Source organism: Oryx dammah, unplaced genomic scaffold (genome assembly GCF_014754425.2).
Source record: "Oryx dammah isolate SB20612 unplaced genomic scaffold, SCBI_Odam_1.1 HiC_scaffold_19, whole genome shotgun sequence".
In the NCBI taxonomy this organism is placed as follows: Eukaryota; Metazoa; Chordata; class Mammalia; order Artiodactyla; family Bovidae; genus Oryx; species Oryx dammah.
In genome coordinates, this window is record NW_024070203.1 from 32,388,439 (window position 1) to 32,409,916 (window position 21,478).

The 21,478-nt window shown below is 40.6% G+C and overlaps 1 pseudogene; it reads right to left on the reverse strand.

Moving 5' to 3' along the window:
* Window positions 1-11,879: 11,879 nt before the first annotated feature.
* Window positions 11,880-14,265, reverse strand: LOC120878796 (annotated as a pseudogene).
* Window positions 14,266-21,478: the final 7,213 nt, after the last annotated feature.

The following is a 21,478-nucleotide window of genomic DNA, read 5'->3' on the forward strand; positions in this document are numbered from 1 at the left end:
TTTTATTGATGATCTGGTATCTTTTTGAATCTGTGTCCTTGTTTTCCCCCAAAAGAATACAATGTGGCATTTTGTAAGTTTTTTTTTTTTTCCCTCTTGGTGTTATGCAGGTAGTTTAAAGTGATCCTGTTTGTATTACATAGTATGCAAGACTCAAAAAGTTACTAGTAGTGATGGTTTCACCATCTGGTCTGTTATATTTTATATGAATATAATGTGCCAAACTGTACACCCGGTCCCTCTCTCTACCCCAATCCAGAGTATACTTACACTTGTGGATCTTAACCTACAGAAATACACACATTTTTATGCAGTGTTGTCTTTCTAGCCTTCTAAAGACTGCTTACTCAAACCAGATCTGCCAGAAGGCAGAAAATGAGAAGCTATAGTGTGCCTTTTTAGGAGAACAGGTTTCCAAAGCATTCTTAGTCCTATGAAAATGCATTTGTCACTGAAATCCACAAAGTGGTGGGGGGCCAAGAGTTTTTGGACTAACCATAAGCTTTAAAGTGTTTATGAAATCTATTTTCTGTTGACTCTTACTTCTGTAGCTTTAGAACTGCAATCTTTCGCAGTGACCTTGATGAGCATTCTGCTTTAAGAAAAGGGCTTCACAGGGTAAAGGCACAGATTTATAGCCCACACCTGACATTTCACTAAGGGCTCGGTGGGTTCCACCAAGCACATCCAGTTAGTGGGGAGCAGGGCTTGGCAGGACTGACTCTGACAACCCTGTGAACACATGTGATGCTGTGAGCACGACCAGCCCTGTGGGGAGAGTTGGCCCTTTTGAAAAAGCACAGTTCTTCAGGTTCTCCTTTGAATTTCATAGGGCATCTATAATCGATCATAAAATACGTATCCATACTGCCCTGTTTTTCAATTTCATCACTCAAATCCTTGAAGGCAGTTAAGATGGCATTGGCCAGTATGCTGAAGGGCCCTTGTTTTGCGTTGACTGAGAACAGAAACTGCACTTTAGGGACAAATTGTTCTTAACTGTCACTTGCCACTTACCACAAACCTGCTTACTTAGCAGAAAGGGAGAGTGGTGTCGGCGTCATGGAGCTCCTTGGGGGCTCTATTGCCCTATATGGGTCGGAAACGGCAGTCTCAGGAGGAAAAATGCACTATTGATTTGGAATCCTTGCCAGGAGACCTGCAGTGTGCCCCTGACAAACCTGCTTTTGTGTGTTTGTTTTTTTCCCCTAATCTGGAAGATGTGAACATGAAGTTGCTACATATACTAATTAATTATGTTTTGAGAGAGTTGCAGCCTGTTGCTAGACTCTGAGTGTGGTTGTCAGTTAATAGCACAGACAGACTGCCTGGTCAGCAGAGCATAAGATGGAAGCAGGCCTGTGGGCACGTGGCCGCAGTTACCTTCTCAGTGGCAGAGGGGGCAGGCTTTCTCCATGTGTGACAGAAACAGCACAAAGTAAAAGTTATCCTGGGCTCATCTCTTTAGAGATTTAATCACAGAGATAAAGAACTGATTCACCGTTCCAAGCCCAGGCAAGCTGCCTGGAAGCTCTCCTTATCTGTGGGGAAATGCCATTGCATTGAGACAGCATTTTGTAAACCAATTTAGTGTCTATGTAAATTATAATCTCTCACTGCCCCCAGTCTCCCTCACTCCACAAAAGGAGTGGGTGGGCTAATGCAACCATACTGCTTTTTGCACAGAATCCCTTGTCTATAAAGAGAAATCAATACTTAATTCTAGGACATCCATATCCTATTAAAATAGCTCTTTTTCCTGATGTTTTGTTGGTCTGTTACCAAAAAAGGATGCATGAAGTTTGAGAAGTATCAGACACAGTATTCAACATCCCATCTCAGAGGAAGGAGTTCTGTTGGTGGGGGTCAGTGTTTTTGTGTTGCTTCTATTGGAGACTCAGAGGAGAAAAGTGAAGTAGAATTGCATAATGAGGACAATGGAAAGTGTATATAGGACCACAGGATAATTTGAAATGAGTTCTGGAATCTGGTAAGTTACTTTTCTTCTTTTAACAAGAAATGGTCTGCATGAGAGTGGGACAGAGATTTCTGGCTTGAACCTTTAGATTATACAAATATTATAGAAACACTTATCAGTCAGTATTATTACTTAGATCATCTAATTATTAACACACGACTGAGCTACTTCACTTCACTTCAGTGTGATTATTGACGATCAGATCCTATTGGATTGGAAGGTCCACAGTTTGCCTTTGAAATTGCTTGCTTGGGTTTGAACCAAGTTATATACATGTTTACAAAAAATGTAGAAGAAGAGATGATTATTTTGGAATTTAAGAAGTCCCTCAATAATTGATTGTTATTTTCATACTGATTAAAAGATTCTAGGCAAGAAACTTGGTTATTCACCCAATTCTATTAAGAAGGAAAAGCCACTGAAGAAAAGTGTATCCTAAGCCAGAAATTATTTCTTTAGTTATCTCACCTCCAGTGAGTCATAGACTGGCACACAAATGGAGAGACCTCTCATTTGTATTTTCTTCCTGTTTAGCTTGGCAGAATGAGTTGTGCACGCCATGCACGGAAAGAGACAGCATCCTGCAGCATGAAGTATGTTATGCATCATCATGTAGCAGAACAAGACTTGTTTGACAGTCAGGACATGGGGATTCTTGAAATGCTGGTCATAAGATCTTGGGCAAGCCACTCAACCCACTACTCAACTTTTTCTACCTAACACGGGGTGCTTTATCTACCAATTAAGATGCAGTCCTCTACATATTGTTGACATCTAGGTGTTTGTGGACTAAATGAAGAGATGCATATGCTGGAATATTGGAAAGTCTCAATATGGTGCTCTTGAGAGTATGTTGGAAACTTAAGTGCTATATCTTTGAATTATTATGTCATCTCTTATAGCAATCATTCCTTCACTCCTCAAAAAACTCCCTTCTGATTAGTATATGGCAACATGCTTCTTGCATTTTAAGAGCTTAAATGTAGGGAATATAGTATTTCCCTGGGAATTCAGCATCAATTTTCTTATATCTCTCAATGGAAAAAGTATTTTAATGCAGGGAGGACTTCATTTAAAAACAGTATTCAATTTTTTAAGGAATCTCCACACTGTTCTCCATAGTGGCTGTACTAGTTTGCATTCCCACCAACAGTGTAGGAGGGTTCCCTTCTCTCCACACCCTCTCCAGCATTTATTGCTTGCAGATTTTTGGATCGCAGACATTCTGACTGGTGTGAATTGGTACCTCATTGTGGTTTTGATTTGCATTTCTCTAATAATGAGTGATGTTGAGCATCTTTTCATGTGTTTGTGTCCGATGCAGGATACGGCATGCTTGGGGCTGGTACACGGGGATGACCCAGAGAGATGTTGTGGGGTGAGGGGTGGGAGGGGGGTTCATGTTTGGGAACGCATGTACACCCGTGGTGGATTCATGTCAATGTATGGCAAAACCAATACAGAATTGTAAAGTAAAATAAAAAATAAATTAATTAATTAAAAAAAATAAAAATAAAAACAGTATTCAAAAATTGACATCATGCTTTAAACCAAATAGGCAAGACTAGGTCAACGTGACACCCAAGTTCATTTTAATTACCCTTGACCCTTGAGCAATGCAGAGGTAAGGAGCTCTAACTTTCTGTGTAGTCAAAAATTCATATGTAACTTTTGACTCCTCCCAATAGCTTTCCCAGGTGGCTCAGTGATAAAGAATCCACCTGCCAGTGCAGGAGACCTGGGTTTGATCCCTGGGTTGGGAAGATTCCCTGGAGGAGGAAATGGCAACCCATTCCCGTATTCTCACCTGGGAAACCCCATGTACAGAGGAGCCTGGCAGTCCATAGGGTCACAAAGGTGTCAGACATGACTGAGCACAACGTGTATACAAACTGACTGCTAATTGCCTACTTTGACCAGAGTCCTTACAATACTATAAATGGTCCATCGACACTGGGTGTTGTATATTTTATGTATTTATAATATGCCTAAGTTTTTCTTAGTTTTTAAGATTTTTTTATTTTTGGCTATACATTTCTTCAGATCATCAGCGATCTCAAAAAATTTAAATGTATTTATTGAAAAAAAACTTGGGTATAAGTGGACCCATGCAGTTCAAACCCATGTTGTTTAAGGGTAAACTGTACTTTCATTTTGACCTGAAATGAATCAACCACTGCATTTTTGTCACAATTTTCTGGTCTGTAAAGGAGAAATAATGTTCTCCATTAGTTATACCAATAAGGAAGCTCATAGGATTAAGTGGTCTTTAAAAACTCAACATTTGATAATACATCCAGAAAGCAATTTGTCTTGCTTCACCAACTAGTAAAGATGGAGTGGAGGGTAGACAGTGTGGGGCTGGTCCATGGGCAACCCTGGAAATGCTGTGGTCTTGGTTTAGTCCAGATTCTATTCATAGGTATTTCAGGAAATCTCCAGTTAAGTGACATCTCATGATTTATTTTTTTCCACTAGTTGCAGTTTTAAAAGTGGCTATAATTTTTTTAAAATATAATTGATAAGCATTTGGTCTGTATAGGTTTCTAGAGTATCACTAAAATTATATCAAGAGTAAGCTTAAGAAATCTAAACTGCCATTGATGTTATTCAGTTTCCGTATAGTCTGGTGGTTAAACTACTTGACTGAACTGGAAATGGAAAATTATATAATTGTCTAGTCAGTGATACAATGATGATAAGTTTTTGGTTTGATTTGTTATCATGTACCAAAAAAGAAAAAGTAAATAGTAGAGGAAACAAAAACAGGAAAAAAGCAATGGTTGAAAAGTCATTAGAATGATGTCATTTGATCCAGAACCAGATTTTGGGTGAAGTCTCTTAGTTTTTACCTGATTTAATTGAAATAAAATGGACTGCAAGCTGGACTCGGCATAGAGCCGCGGATCATGACTACTCTGATTTCAGTACCATTTGTTAAAAACCAAAACTGACATATTTTGTCAGTCTTTTTCCAGTCCTTTCTGTCTCTTTCTAAAAGTGGGAGAATGAATCAGGACTTGGCAAAATAAAACTTCATGTTAATATCTTTTAGAAGTTTACAAGAAAATATATCTCTAAAAATGAGGAGTGGCTGAGAAGAAATAACCACTCCATTTCTTTGGTCAAAATATTCTGGGAAAAAAGTCCCAAGAACAGGCAGGAATGTAGCCAGATCAACAATGTTCCATGATGTGTCTCTTCTGGCAACTATTCCCCTTCTTTGTCCTCTGATACTTGCAATAGCAGCTGTGAAAAGTGAAAGTTAGTTGCACAGTCCTGTCCGACTCTGCGATTCCATGGACTGCAGCCTGTCCTGCTCCTCTGTCCATGGAATTCTGCAGGTAAGAGTACTGGAATGGGTTGCTGTTTCCTTCTCCAGGGGATCTTCCCGTCCCCGGGATCAAACCCAGGTCTCCCACATTGCAGGCAGATTTTTTACCAGCTGAACCACAAGGGAAGCCCACAATAGCAGCTGTAACCGGGTGAAAACCTTGGGGAACTGTAAGACCAAGAGGAAAACAGAGAACCAGCTGTTACTATGGTCTGTTAAATGCAGAGCTGCCTCCAATACAAGTTTTGATGCAGTTTTCAAGAAAAGGGGAGAGGTTATATTATAAGGTGGAAAGAACAGCAACTGTCCACTGCAGTGTCATGAAGAATTTACCAAAGCTTTCTAGGTCAGTTTCTATATCTACCGTTGATAGAATGCTCAGGAAGGTGGGCTCATAGGCTGTGGTCTCTCTAAAAGCTTGTTTTTGCAGAACGTTTTATTAACAAGATGAAATGTTCATAATGTGGCCTCAGTGTAATTAAGACACCCCAGCTTTGTAGGTGTCCTTTCAGTTTGTTACTCAGAAATGACTAATATCCAGAGGACATACAAACAGAGCCAGAGACCAATGTGGATAATAGTACTTCTGGCTGAAGAGCTTTTTTTTCTATATTAATTCCCACAGTTTTATATAATATTTCCTCATTTATCAAATGGTAAGCCTATACCAGTTTAGCTCAACTATTTATCCTTTGTTTCTCTGGTCTGATTTTAATCTTGAAGAAATAAAACTCCTAAGAGCAGATTAATTTAATTGCCTGAATACACCTCTGATTACAGCTCATATGAGCAAATAGTTACCTGGTCAGGACATTTAGAGCTCAGGTAAGTAAGATGAGGGTAGTTCATCTAATTTATTACATTCACAAACACACAGGCTGTTCATTTTTCTTTCCAAGTCCATCCTTTTTCTCTATTTACAAATCCTTTTAAGTGATTACTGAAAAATGAAACTTGCCTACTATCCACCTAAGCAATGTGTTTTTATTTTCCATTTCATATTTTGTTTCCAGGGCGGCAAATTTCTGGGAAGTCCTAAAGTTAAAGTATTTCACTGTTATATGAGGTTTTTGTGGGCCATATGACTAGGTTCCAGGCCACCCAACCTCCTTGAGTTCCCATCCTCAGTGAGACTCAGCACTTCTGTGGTTTCAGCAGTTTTGTGAAAGGCTAGGGCACTTAGCAGCAGCAGCAGCAGCAGGGCATCTTACCTAGACAGCGCATTGAAAAGCAGAGACATTACTGTGCCAACAAAGGTCCGTCTAGTCAAGGCTATGGTTTTTCCTGTGGTCATGTATGGATGTGAGAGTTGGACTGTGAAGAAAGCTGAGTGCCGAAGAATTGATGCTTTTGAACTGTGGTGTTGGAGAAGACTCTTGAGAGTCCCTTGAACTGCAAGGAGATCCAACCAGTCCATTCTAAAGGAGATCAGTCCTGGGTGTTCATTGGAAGGACTGATGCTAAAGCTGAAGCTCCAGTACTTTGGCCACCTCATGAGAAGAGTTGACTCACTGGAAAAGACTCTGATGCTGGGAGGGATCGGGGGCAGGAAGAGAAGGGGACGACAGAGGATGAGATGGCTGGATGGCATTACCAACTCGATGGACGTGAGTCTGAGTGAACTTCGGGAGTTGGTGATGGACAGGGAGGCCTGGCGTGCTGCGATTCATGGGGTCGCAAAGAGTCGGACACAACTGAGCGACTGAACTGAACTGAACTGAGGGCATCTTACCTATGAGTCTCACAGCAGGACTGAGGCAAACATTCTGATTCCTGTTTTGCAAGTGAGACAGTGAGGTCCGTAATGAGTCCATAAATGAGTCTCCATACATTGAGTCAAAATTAAGGTTTGTGTCAATATTTCATATTTTCCATACTTTGTAGGTGGTTTGGAAAGAAGAAATATCTTTTGTCCCATTGATTATATGCTTCACTTGCTTCAAATTATGATTATAAACAAACAAACAAGTGATTGTATTTTACTAACTTTTGCTTTTACTGTCTAAGGAACTGGAAGGGTTTAGATTCTCAAGGATTTGAAAGGTCTTACAGATTATCTTGACCTTAATCTTATTCAGTGGAGGAGGGAATGGCTACCCACTCTAGTATTCTTGCCTGAAAAAATCCCACAGACAGGGAAGCCTGGCAGGGTACAGTTCTTGGGTTTGAAAAGAGTCAGACATGACTGAGCAACTAACACTTTCACTTCCACAATCTTGTACAAATAGGAGGGTTTGTGGATGTTGTACTCGTATGTTGAATGTCATATTTTAGAAGCGTTGGTGAGTCAGAAAGGACCAGGGTTGATTCTGCTGCAGCGATTCAGGTTTGAGGTGATGAGAACTTGACCTCATGAGGTGAAGGTGAGCAGTGAGTCAGTTGAGACTGGAAGGTAAGGTGATGGGTGATGGACTGGCACATAGAAAATGAATCAAGCTAGGTCATGTGCTTGGTACCTGCCATGGGCTGGATAAATACAAATGCACTTGGGCATAGAACACCCACATTTGGAAGGAAAGGTATCAGACCTGACTTGGGACGTGTCTGCTGAGTGTGGAACAGGTGCAAGGACCAAATGGCGGGGAGCAACCTTTGGTTTCAGAAAGAGGTACAACCTGACATGTCCAGCTCAGAGCTGGAAAAATGGAAATGATTGCTGAAGCTGTGGAAATATAGCTTTAGTCTCAGTCTTGTCCAATTTTTTGTGACCCCATGGACTATAGCCCACCAAGCTCCTCTGTCCATGGAATTCTCCAGGCAAGAATACTGGAGTGGGTTGCCATTCCCTTCTCCAGGAAATCTTCCTCACCCAGGGATCAAACCTGGGTATCCAGCATTGCAGGCATATTCTTCATCGTGTAAGCCACCAGGGCAACCTGAAGATATATTACCTGTTTGAGAAAATGAAAGAAAACGTGAAAGTGAAAGTTGCTCAGTCATGTCTGACTCTTTGTGACCCCATGGACGGGACCTGCCAGACTCCTCTGTCCATGGAATTCTCCAGGCAAGAATACTGGAGTAGGTTGCCATTCCCTTCTCAAGGGGATCTTCCCGAGCCAGGGATTGAACCCAGGTCTCCCGAACTGCAGGCCGATTCTTTACTGTCTGAGCCACCAGGGAAGCCCAAAATATCATATCTTACATAATAAATCTAAAAGAAACACAGATAATAGTTGGGAAGAGACCTATTTAAAATCTTATTTTTTCCAATAAATTATATATTCATTTTAAGTGATCATGTAAAATATATCAAACATTCAAATAATTACTCATTTCTGTCACTGGAAGATTAACTTTCTTCCGCTGGTGATATGTAACCTGTTGTTGATTTTACTTGAAAGGCTGCAATTGATCTTCAATAATAATAAAATGTCTTTTCATTATATAATTTTTATATCTCATTGATATTAGATCTTATGTAAAACTTCCATATTTTGCTAAAAGAAATTTCTGAGGGTAAAAATAAGTGCAGTGTTCTTCAGATCAATCTAAGTGTCCTTAGCACTTTTTCTCTCTCATGAGCTGAATAACTTCCATGGGACTGACTAGAATTTTCAAGCCAGGCCAGGCAAACAGAAATTTGTTTTTGTCTCATTTTCAAATTCCTTTCTCCAGCCTCTCAGATTCTCCAGATAACTTCCTGACTGTATCTTGGTATAAAAGGAATAAGTTATCTAGTTTCTGGTGGGCAATTAAGTTTTCTAAGCCAACAGTGTGCCTTTAGCCAGTTACCTTGCAGAACCCTAAAAGGCCTCTAGTAATGTGCAGGAGAGGATATGCCACCAAACAGTGGGGGGTACCCCCTCATCACTGATGCAGTCAGTGGTTTGGTACATCCACGGGAGCTACTTTGACTCAAGGAGTCACATTTGCATCAACATGGGGGTTGAATCAGTGAGTCTGTGCAAGGTTGGCCCACAGAGGTTAGGAGATATGGACAGGGGAGCAGAGCAATGTGAAGGGGTACCCCACCCTTGAGAAATGCAGCTATGCTGTCAACTGCTATCTGCGTGGGATCTCTGTGCCATTGTCTGTATAGTTGGCAACCATTGGTAAGTCAGTCACTCACGGCTACAAGAAATTATCTGATTATAGATTTGTAAAGATGTGTTCTTTGTGAAGTAATCAGCTACTCTGCAGCTGTGAAATTAAAAGATGCTTGCTCCTTGGAAGGAAAGGTATGACAAACCTAGACAGTGTATTACAAAGCAGAGACATCATTTTGCTGACAAAGATCTATATAGTCAAAACTGTGGCTTTTCCAGTAGTCATGTATGGATGTGAGAGTTGGTCCATAAGGAAAGTTGAGCATGGAAGAATTGATGCTTTCGAACCGTGGTGCTAGGGAAGACTCTTGAGAGTCCCTTGAGCAGCAAAGAGACCAAACCAGTCAATCCTAAAGGAAATCAACCCTGAATATTCATTGGAAGGACTGCTGCTGAAGCTCCAATACTTTGGCTACCTGATACAAAGAGCCAACTCATTGGAAAAGACCTTGTTGCTGGGAAAGATTTAGGGCAGGAGGAGAAAAGGGAGACAAAGGATGAGATGGTTAGATAGCATCACCGACCCAATGGACAGAAGCTTGAGCATACTCTGGGAGATAGTGAAGGACAGGGAAGCCTGGTGTGCTGCAGTTCATGGTGTCGCAGAGTTGGAAACAACTTGGTGACTGAATGCAACAACTACTCTAGTATTAATGTAGTGACCATGGCTATTTTTGTCCTTGCCTTTTTGACTAATGGAGTAATTACTTTCTGCCAGTTATAAAATTCAATGACCTCAGTGTAGATGGATGGTCAACACCGCTCTGTGGTGAGAACACTTCTGGTGTTTCTTAGTAGTTGCAGTGATTCTACTTGGCTGTTTACTCTTATGTTCTGTCACTATTCCACCTGAACTATCCTTTGGGAACCTTTGTCCTTGTACCTCTAGGTCATATTCTGGGCAGTATATGCATATAAATTACATACTGTCCTACCCACTAAATCACAGTTGCCTACATTTTTCAGGCAACTGTCAACAGTATTGATGGGTGTTGATACATTGGCCATGCTTATGAATGCATAAAACAGTTTTGAGAAATAAGCAATTCTCTTACATAGAATTCAGTGTGTCTTTTCTTCCAGTGAAAATGAAATTTCTTTAAATCATATCCATACTTAATTTTTCTGAAGTTTTCTTTTTTTGGTTATGTATAAAAGCAGTAAATCATAAAATAATCAGTTAAATGGAGGCTAGAAATTTGGGCTTCCCAGGAGGCTCAGATGGTAAAGAATCTGCCTCCCAGTGTGGGAGACCTGGGTTCATTCCCTGGGTTGGGAAGATCCCCTGGAGAAAGAAATGGGTACCCACTCCAGTATTCTTGCCCAGAGAATTCCATGGATAGAGGAACCTGATAAGTTACAGTCCATGGGGTTGCAAAGAGTTGGACACAACTGAGCATCTGAATAACAGCAACAGAAATCATTTACATTATTTTTACAAGCATATAATTCACACCACTAGGCTATTTTCTCCTGAGCAGAATTAACCAAACTCCAAATGAAACACACTCTCTTCCTTCCACGTGTGTCTCCAGATTATTGGCATGCGAGCTACACTTCAATATGCTTAGCTTTGCCAAATCACTGAGCTTTATCAGGCTTATCAAAGATACACATTAAGAGATTGGATGACACACCAGTGGGTAGAAGTCCTGGGCATAAATCTGAGACTATGTTATCAATATACCTATTCTTAATGAACATTGAAGTTGACCACTTGGAACAAAGCCAAAATGTGACAAAAAAAAAAAAGTGTTTGGCATCTGATGAATTACTTAGCATCCCTTTTCGTAAAGAATAAAAGCTCTCTGGCTCCCAACAAAGAGTTTGTGAGCTGTATGGCAGTGTTTTGAACAAGAAGATCATTTATAAAAGCAGTCTTTATATTTAGGAAATAATTAGGGATGCAGCTGCAGGTTTTAATGACTTTTAATAAAGCCTGTTATAAAGTGAATTAGCAATAAATGCTTAGCAGAATGATACTGAATCAGGACACGATAGAATGTTATTAGATCTGTTTATTGGATTGTTAAGGCAATATATGTTTATGTAATACCAGTGGTTTTGTCATTTTCTAGGATATTTTGAAGGAAAGTCCAAGGTGGGTTGAATTTTAATGAATGGGAGGAGTATATCAACTAGCCCTGATAAACCAGTGAATGTTTTCATTTATAACTAACTGATAAAGTGAAAAATCTGAAAGCTTCTTAAATTTCTGCAATATTTGGAACTATAGAACAATATTCATGTTGAAGATATAGTATTCTGATCATTTAAAATATTTGAGTCTTTCATAAAGAAAGTTGAATGTACTTTGTAGAAAATAATACTTTGTTAGAAATAATCTGTGTTCAAAGCTTGCTTGGTTGGCATTGCCAAAATCTAAATTTCAATGTCAAGTGCTCAGAATACTGATGAGTAGATGCACATACAGCTCATAACTCACCAGTTCCTGTATGCCCAAGTATTTTCAGGCCACCTGAGCATGCAGAATGATACAGGGTAAGAGTTCTTTTAAGGATCAAGTGTTGTCTCTGACCTCAAGAAGGCCAGAGTCTAATGAGGCAAAGCAAGGGTACCTGGAGTCATGAAGTCCTTGGAAGATAGAGCTGGCGATATAGTCACCGATCAGCAGCTTAGGAAGCTGACCCTCAGAACATTCTGGAAATTTGCAAAAAGGTTTAAATTTGGCTCATGGCTGAATCAACATAGAACCATAAATTATGGTTTAATCAGTGTTGATGCTCCAAAGATTGTAAAGGAAGATCAAATACTGTTTATGGCTCCTCCCTGAACTATCCTTCAGAGTAAATGAGCAACCCAGGATGATGAGACGCTAGAAAAGATGTAAGTCTTAAAGTCTCAAGCAGGTGAGATTGAATGTCCATCAGAGACACTGCTAGCATAGCGATGCTGTATTTGAATAATCACCTTTTAAACTTCTTGTTTATTTTTAAATAATTACAGACACAAAGGAAATGGCAGAGATAGTTCTTGTGAAGTCTTCCCCCAGCTTCCCCCAGGGGTAAGATCTTAGATCATTATAGTACTGTACCTCGACCAGATATTGATATTGCCACAGTACTGTCAAACAGATTATAAATCTTATTTACAGCTCATTTTTTAAAAAATAAATGAATCAGATTTTAATCACCTGGCTTTGTTAAACCCACAAGATCAACTTTACAGCTTTTTCTAGTCTGTTTTCCCTAACCACATGACCTAATGTATTTTCTGAAACCTTTCGTGTTTTAAGGAAAACATATTCCACCTTTCGTTTTGCAACCCCAGAGCTGATTTCCCTAACATTCCCTGTAAATGGCCAGTGTTCAACCTCAAAGAGACTGCTGGAATGTAGCTAAACTACAGTCTCAAAGACCTTCAGAATAGTTTTAAAAAAAAGAACAAAAAAGTTATTAAAGAAGATAGCCTCCAGTGTTCCCTGGAGAGGTTCTTCCTGAATGTTCCACTCACTGAAATCTTCCCTCTGGAAACTGGAATATTCCATCCCTTCTGTCGCAGGTTCTTCAGTGCTTAGACAGTGTTACACAGATGGGTCTAAGCTGTGTTTCCATAGGCTATCTATGAGGTCCATACCCACACCAGGCCAGCAGCACTTCTCAGCCTGTGTGCCCTGAGCCAGTTGAGAGCTATGGCAGAGTGAAGACTCACGATGTGCACTACAGAGTGCCTAGAAAAGCAAAACTAAGGGTTTCATTTGCTGTATTTCCCACTCTTCCTCTGGAGAGCTCCCTTTGGTGATCAGCTCCCCTGGAGCTGAGCCCCCCAGCCCTGCAAGTGACACAGGCACTGAGACACCTGCTGCCTCGCATTTGCGTGCCTTCCCGCCAAGTCTGCTCCTTGATGTTACTATTCTGGCAGAAATGTCTGATGTTCAGAGACAGAAGAGGAGTCTCCCCTTGTTCTGAGGGTATGAATTGTGACAACACAGCTCTACCATCTCAGGCAACAAACTATAAGAAATGAAAGTTTCTCCACAGTAATACTAGCGCAAAAATCTCAGGATATGATCAGGGTCGATGGCCTACATAGGGAATTCCTTTGTTGTTCAGTTGCTCAGTCATGTCCGACTCTTTGCCATCTCATGAACTGGAGCACACCAGGCTTCCCTGTCCATCACCAGCTCCTGGAGCTTGCTCAAACTCATGTCCATCGAGTTGGTGATGCCATCTAACCGTCTCATCCTCGACCACCCCCATCTCCTCCTGCCTTCAGTCTTATGTTAGATGGACCACCTTGATGATCCAAGAGAATTTCAGTCCTCTCTGCTGCTGGCAGATGGGACTGCTCTGAGTGGCCGGTTTCTGCTGATGCAGTGCTATGATTTGGTCCAGCCAAAGAGCTTAGAGTGCTAAAGCCTTGGTTCCTCTCATTCTTCACCACTACCAGCCATTGGCATTCAAGGCTTGAACAATTTGCTTCACTCTTGTAGTTCTTAGAACTCATCCTCCTCAGGCAACTTTTCCAGACTGAGTTCTACCAATTCAAAGCCATGTTTGACCACTTGAGCTTTCTCTCAATTTACACCATTTTCAGGCACTCTCTTGCAAACCAAGATCATCACCTCAGGTAACCACTATTCTGCCAGTGGAAGCCAGGAGGAAACACTATCAAGACCAGATTTTTGTGTGCTGTTGAAGTAAACCACAAATACTTGGACAGACTGCAGTCTCTGCGGTGATGAAAAATTTGTGTGGCCCCACACGCAGATTGATATCTGCTGAATACTGTTTATTATCAATGGTCTAGGGATAAAACCTCATGGTGTCATTGGCAGTCACCTCCACAGTAAGATCTTCTATTCCAAGAATATGTTGTATTAGCCGGTCTGTGGATAAGGCAGAGGAGCAGCTAGTGATGAGTGTGTGGGGAGCACCGACAGCCATAGCTCGTTCATCCATTTTCATCTGAACTCATTTGTGTGTGTGTAGTTCTATATAATATACCCTGTATGTTGATTTGCATCACTACCATCACAATCAAGACATAGTTCTTTTTAATGTCTGCAATAGAAATTCCTCATCTAACCCTTAACACTGTGACCATTCCCCACTCCCCAGAGACACTCATCCATGCTCCAGCGCTAGAATTTTGTCTTTTTTGAGAATGTCATATTAATAAGATTGTGTAGTCTGTGATCTTTTGAGATGATGTTTGCTTTTCCATTCAGCATAATGAGATCTACCCAGGTCGCTGCTCAAGTTAGGTGTTTATCTCTTTTAATTTCTAAGTAGTATTTCATGGTGCACTTGCACCAGCTTTTTGGCCATGTACTATGTGAAGAGTATCTGGGTTGTTTCCAGTTTGGGGCTCCTAGGGATGTTATGAACATCCACATAGAAGTAGTTTTTTATGTAGTAATATGTAAACTGAATATATAAGTTCACTTGAATATATCCTAACAGGATATATTAATAGTATTTAGAAGGCAGGCAGTAAGCAAAGGATTTGAAACAAGTAATGCTGTTTTAAACTCTGGCTTTCCACTGATAAATGATGACAGTTTTGTACTCATTACTTTTGCTTTGTGAGCACTGGTTTCTGATATGTAATAGGTGTAAAACAGTATTTTCTCTAAGACAATGCAGAATCTTAAACCATTCATTAATGGTCCCACATAATTATTCATTTCTAAAGAAGAGATTTTAGTTAATGTCATGTTTACTTGATTTTGTAAACACAGAATGGATTGTAGACCTAAATGTAAAACACAAAACTATAAAACTCCTACAGGACCACATAGGAGAAAATCTAGGTAATCATAAGTATGGTGCTGACTTTCTAGATACATGACCAAAGGCATGATCCATTAGACAACATAATCGAGAAGTTGGACTTCTCTAAAACTAAAGACCTCTCCTCTGTGAAAGACAACATCAAGAGACTGTGAAGGCAGGTCACAGATTGGGAAGACTTATTTTCAAAAGACATATCTGATAAAGGACTCTGATCCAAAATATGTGAAGAACTCTTAAAGCTCAACAATTACGAAAGTGATCAACTCAATTAAAAAAATGGCCCAAAGATCTAAACAGAGACATCACCAAAGATGATATACAATTGTCAAATAAGCATATGAAGAGATATTCCACATTTAGGACTAGTCCAGTGTGTAAAGGTTGAGGGAAGCAAAAATTAGTCTAGATTTTTGGTTAATAAAACTGGCCAAGGAGTTCTGAGACTTTTGAAAGTACAGATTCTAGACCCTACTCCAGGTTTGCTAAATCGTACTCTCGTCTCTGGAATGAAAGAGTGTGTGTACCTGTGTGTGTGTGCACATGTGCATGTATATGCATGCACCTGCATGTATGTGTACAGGTATATGCACGTGCAGTACACACATGCTCAAGCACTCATGTCTATATGTGACATGCATGTACAAGTGCACATACATGCACATACATGCCTGTATATGTGCACGCCTGTACACGTGTATGTGTACATGTGCATATGTGCCTACACATATGCATGCATGTGCAAGTGTACAGGTATGTGTGTTCACATACACATGTCTGTATATGTGTCTGGGTAAATATATGTGTACACACACATCTGTGCCCATGTGTGCATGCTTGTATATTGATGTGTATGTATGCGTGTCTCTACATGTGTGCATATGTGTGTTCACATGCAAGTGTGTATCTGTACCACACATGTGTACGTGCGTGTGTCTGTATGTATGTGTATGTACTAGAGAGAAACAGTACTCTGGGGTATTCGAATGTCATCTTCTGAAATGAAATGTCTGAAGAGCATCCTAATGAAATGAGGAACTAGAAGCATTTCCTCAGGGACTCCTCCATATCATTTCCCTTACTAAAGGCACTTGAAGTCATAATTCCTCTCTTGGTGTTGGGCATGGCATGTAGAGATGTGCAAGTGGAGATGTTGAGTGACTGGAAGAGTGTGTGCCCATGACAAGGGGAAGCCCAGCCAAGAAGGAATCATCACAGTAGAGGAGGTGGATCTGTCTGAAGGCGTGCTGGTCCTGTGTTCCTAGTCCGCTGGAGACAGGCCGAGGCATTGAACCAAGGAGTGAGCACCCAGCTTGGATGCAATCGCTGTGGCCTCTCTGTGGTGCACCTGTCAGGATTCTTTGTTGTCCACCTGCAGCTCTGGCCCAGTGGGCTCAAGCTCGCATCCCCACACCTCTGCCAACATAAAACCCAACACTGCAGTGCGCCAGAGCCTGGCAGGCGCCCTCGTTTCTGGTCTTTCCAGTTTATGTCCTCATCTCAATTTTCCATTCATTTTTCCTACTGGACCATGAGACATGGTTGTACCATCTCAGGTTTTTAAATACCCTGCTTCAGTTCCCCTGATTTTTCAATGGATATGGATGACAATGAACTTTGGCATTCATAGTTTTAAGGAACTAATTGATAATATGAAAAGGAACCCAGTGAAAACCAATTAGAGTTGAAATTAAAAATGTCTCTAAACACTGAATAGTATCCTAATCGGAATGGATTGTATGAACTAAGTTGGCAGTGGCTGATGTTATTTCTAAAATGCAAGAATCTTGAGGTCAGAGCAATCTAATGAATGTAATTGAAATGCTTCATGCAAGGGTAAGGGCCATTAGCAGGGTTGGCCAAAATCGTGTCAACCAAATTGATACTTATTTAAAATAAATTTTAAAATTGATTTAAGCAAAAGGAAGGTTTTCCTTTATTTTTATATGTGGCTTTCTTAATTTTTTGCCTTGAAAAATTCAGGTTGCTGAAAGCATCAAAGCTGCTTTGGCTATTTATTAGTATGAATTAATTTTATAGTGAACTTAATATTCTTAGAAGAATTATTATGCAACCTGCAATTTTAGAGAATTGTAGAAGTATCATTCATGTTTAGTAATTTAAATATAAATTGCCAATTGGTTGAAGTGAATTTTTCAGTATCTTGATTGTGGTGATATTAAATACATGCAGCTTGTTGTATGTCAGTCATCCTCACAAAGGCTGTTACAATTAATTTCATCTATTCGTTGTACTTTGGAAAGGTGACTCAGGAAATTTGAGATGATCAATGTGGCTTGTATTACATTCCTGTTGGAGAGTGCTGGCTGAAGAATCCATCTTTCAGGAAATACGGGAACGAAAGGTTCATTAAACATCATCCCCGGGGTCCAGGGAGCTATGTCCAGAAGTACGTCCAGAAGATGGAAAGTGTAGGAAGAGGGATGGGGCTTTTTCAACAAATAGAAGACTTGAGAAGCCATAGCTAAAAGCGTTTATGAAACCAGCCACCAAATGCAGGGACGTGGTTAGACCTGGATTTCCCATTTCTCTTTAGAGTTGTTCTGCTCTTGGCGACACTGTCATCTCTCCCCCTCCCTCTTTTGTATCACCTCCCCTCTTCTTTCTGGATCCTCTGTTTCTCATCCTCCTTCTGAGTCCACAGCCTGTTTCTCTGCTTCCTTTCATATCCTGCCAGGGATCCATATTTTTTTTTTAAGAAATTGAAGTATAGCTGATTCTCAATGTTGTGTTTGTTTCATGTGTACAGCAAAGTGAATCAACTTTATACATACACATATATCCACTCTTTTTTTTTTCACTCTTTCCCCATATAGACCATTAATCAGAGCACTGCGTAGAGTTGCCTGTGCTATACAGCAGGTTCTCATTAGTTACCTATTTTATACACACTATCAGTAGTGTATATGTGTCAATTCAAATGTCCCAATTCATCCCACACCACTTTATCCCCTTGGTGTCCATATGTTTGTTATCTATGTCTGTGTCTCTGTTGTTGTTCAGTTGCTAAGTTGTGCCCGACTCTTTGTGACCCCATGGACTGCAGCACACCATGCTCCTCTGTCCTCCATTATCTCCCAGAGTTTGCTCAAACTTATGTCCATAGACTCATCTCTACTGGTGTTCTAGATTCCACATGTATGTGTTAATATCTGATATTTGCTCTTCTCTTTCTGGCTTACTTCACTCTGTATGACAGGCTCTAAGTCCACGTCTATGCAAATCATTGGTCTTATACTCTTGTTTGTATTGATATTTGAATCTGCTTCTCTCCTCCACGGTTGTACCTGCGCACCCCTCACTGGCCCCCAGACTCCTTCCAAATACAAAGGACTTTCAGGTTGATTTTCTCAACCAGAAACCCCACTGTTCCCGTGCCCTTGCTTACTACCTGCACTGCTGCACACAGAGTGACTCCTCAGCCAGATTTGCCAAGCCATTCACAAGCTGCCCACCCGTCTTTAGTCCCGTGTGTGTTCCTTCCCCAGGGTGTTATCCAGTACCATAGGATCAGCTCAGCACATGCTAAACACTCTGTAGGCCATAGCTCATTTAACTTGTATAGGGAAACTGGAAGTCAGGTAGCAACTGTAATCTTCATTTTATGGATGAAGAAACAGGATGCATGTTCATTAGATCAGATTTTCAGGATGGAAACCTGATTCACTGTCATGATTCACATTATATTTGCACCATCCGGCCAGACTTCACATCTAGAGGGCTCCTCCCTCCCTTTCTTCCTTTCTCCCATTATTTTCTTGGATCTCATGGCAGGACTTTAATTAATTATACTAGTTACTATCAGTCAGTGACTCAGCCAGAAGCTGTGATCAATGATAGGTAATTTGAAGGGAATTTAATAAATGGGTTATTTACAAAGTGTGGGTGGGACTTGGGGAAACAGCAGGCACATTGAGCATCCTCCTGAGGTGCCCAAAGAGGTAAAGGACGGAGGGCAGGGATCCCACCTGGCCCCAGACAAGGGACCATATGAAAGAGCCACCTGCCATGACCTGCTTTCTTTAGAAGACATTTTGCCACCCCAAGGACTCGATTGGCATAGACTTGAAAACAAATACCCCAGACACTTTTCCCCAGCCCCCCATTTCTTGCTGGCCCCTTCAAGCAGAAACTAGAGGAAGAGAGATATAGTCTATGCAGGTCCACCTCCTGTGGCCAGAAGTGATGAAGAATACAGGTCAAAGAGTTTTTAAAGATGGGAATAGCCCTATAAAATAGGTGATATTTTGTGTGTGTTTTAAATTTATGCTACAATCCTGTTCTCTTTATGAATTACTTTCTCCAGTGTATGCAAAGATTCCATTATGTTGTTTATGTCCTTGTAAAGTTCAGTACTCCTAATGGTAAAGAATCCACCTCCAATGCAGGAGACTCAGGTTTGATCCCTGGGTCAGGAAGATCCCCTGGAGGAGGAAATGGCAACCTACTCCAGTATTCTTGCCTGGAAAATTCCATAAACAGTGGAACCTGGTGGGCTGCTGTTCATGGGGTCACCAAGAGTTGGACATAACAGCAATGAACAGTTTACACTTCAAGCGCTGCATAGTATTCCTACTAGTGAACTACCGCATTAACGTACCTGCCTACTAGTGGACTACTGTATTACAGCCGCCTATGTACTAGTGAACAAGTGCATTAACCTATTTCCCTACTAGTGAACTGTCTGCCAGTGAACTACAGTGAACTGCTACATCACACCCAGATTGCTTCCAGTGACCAATCTGATTCTGTGGGCAGTAGTCGGGTAGAGCCTCTGTCTATGTCTCCTATTGACTTATGGGTTTGCTGGGTCAGAAGGTTTGCACGGTCAGAAGGTTTGCACATTTTCAATTACATTAAGTACTGTCAGACTATTTTTGTTTGAATTTTTCCTCTCTTCACTTGTGTGTGAGGATTTCCAATTTTGTACATTTTGAACATCCTTTGGCATATGCCAGTCTTTAATTTTGCTCTTCTGTTGGGTAAAAATTAATAAGTTGATATTTAAATTTGTATTTCTATTATTACTAGTAAATTCTAGAATCTTTTCAAATTTTTCAGTCATTAAGATCCCATCTGTAAATTGTCTGTTTATAGGCAGATGCTAATGAGTAGTTTAATTGAATGAAAATGACCTTAGTATTCATCTAATCACAGCCTTTTAAGAGCCCTTTGCCACTGACCACTTAGTAGAGATGCAGTAAATTTTCATTTAATAAAATGCAATGTACCGCATTTTATTTTCTGTACATCTAATTTCTGCAATTTGCCTTTTGAGTTGGCTCAGTAACCATAGGTAACAAGTCATGAAATGACTCTTTTAAGCTGTCAGTCAATAGGCTTTTAAAACACACAGACTGACAACTTATTCTCTGGCTGTTTCCTGTGCCCCATCCACCCCCAGTTCTCCTAGTCTGCCAAGTATGTTGGGTTTCAGAGGAAATTCAGAGCACAGGGCCTGTTTGGGAAGACAGCAGCTACTGAGAGGACCTGCTGCCTGGGGGCCATGCGGGAGAGATGCAGGCTGCCTCCCCAGACCGTCCTGATCTGACGTGTCAGGAGGGAGCCTCCCGAGGCAGTGATCTTGGACTGATACACATATTTTAATGAACTTGAATTGGCTAAACCAGGGACCTTTGATGGACCAATATTTAATGCACTGTTGGGACCACCCTGGGCATTTAGAGGCTAGAACATTACCTAGATGGAATTCAGCGATAAAATGCCCTTGGTGGCGTATATCTGAGTGAACATCTATCTTTCTAAGGCAGCTCTTCACCGTTCCTCTGCATTCCAGGAACTATTATTACTGCTTTTCCTGAAGTGGTACAACTGAAGAACAAGATTATCTTCTAGAGCTAGGGATTATAGACCATCACTCGGGGTAAAAGGTGTGAATGTGGGAGCGTCCCCATCCCACCCCCCTGCCACCTCAGAAGGCCTGAGCCACCGTTGCTGTGTGTATGAGTGACACTATTCTGTCCAACTTGTAGAATTATAATCCTTGCCTCTGTTACCCCATAACCCATGTTTTTCAAATGTCACCATGAACCCCACATTAACTATGTCTTATTTGGATGAAAATATCTCTATGTTTCTTTCCAAATTATGTTGTGTGCTATATTTTTCTATTAAAATGAGTTTTTTCCCCTAGACAAACTTTTGCTTCACTCAGTGTAGCACATTTGAATTTTATTTCCATCACTATTTTTAAAGCAATCACGTAAGTTTAACTGCTTAGTTTTCGTTATCACATTAATTTAGCTAATGTATTTATTATTAATATTTTCACAAAGTTTTAAAAAATTAAAGCAAGAAAATTTAATTTCACAAGGTCTCTGAA